Genomic DNA, 270 nt, shown 5'->3' with positions numbered 1-270 from the left:
CGTATTGCGATGCACTCTATGCGGATTTCCTCACAGCAAAGTATCCTGTGAATGATCTTGCAGCATGTACAAGATACACGATATGTAACAACAACCACGGGGTTAGTGTAGCGTAATGTGATCACTACGTCCGCGAAAACAACATGGCCGGCTAGCATTACGTGTGGGGATAGCACCGTAATGGCAGCATATCACAAAACCACATGACGGCATCATGACAGCTCAGGCGCGGTGTGACAGCCACTCAGGCCCTGAGGCAACAGGACACTA

Source organism: Penaeus monodon, chromosome 32 (assembly GCF_015228065.2).
Source record: "Penaeus monodon isolate SGIC_2016 chromosome 32, NSTDA_Pmon_1, whole genome shotgun sequence".
NCBI lineage: Eukaryota > Metazoa > Arthropoda > Malacostraca > Decapoda > Penaeidae > Penaeus > Penaeus monodon.
The sequence above is the reverse complement of the archived record's forward strand: the minus strand, read 5'-3'. Positions refer to the sequence as shown.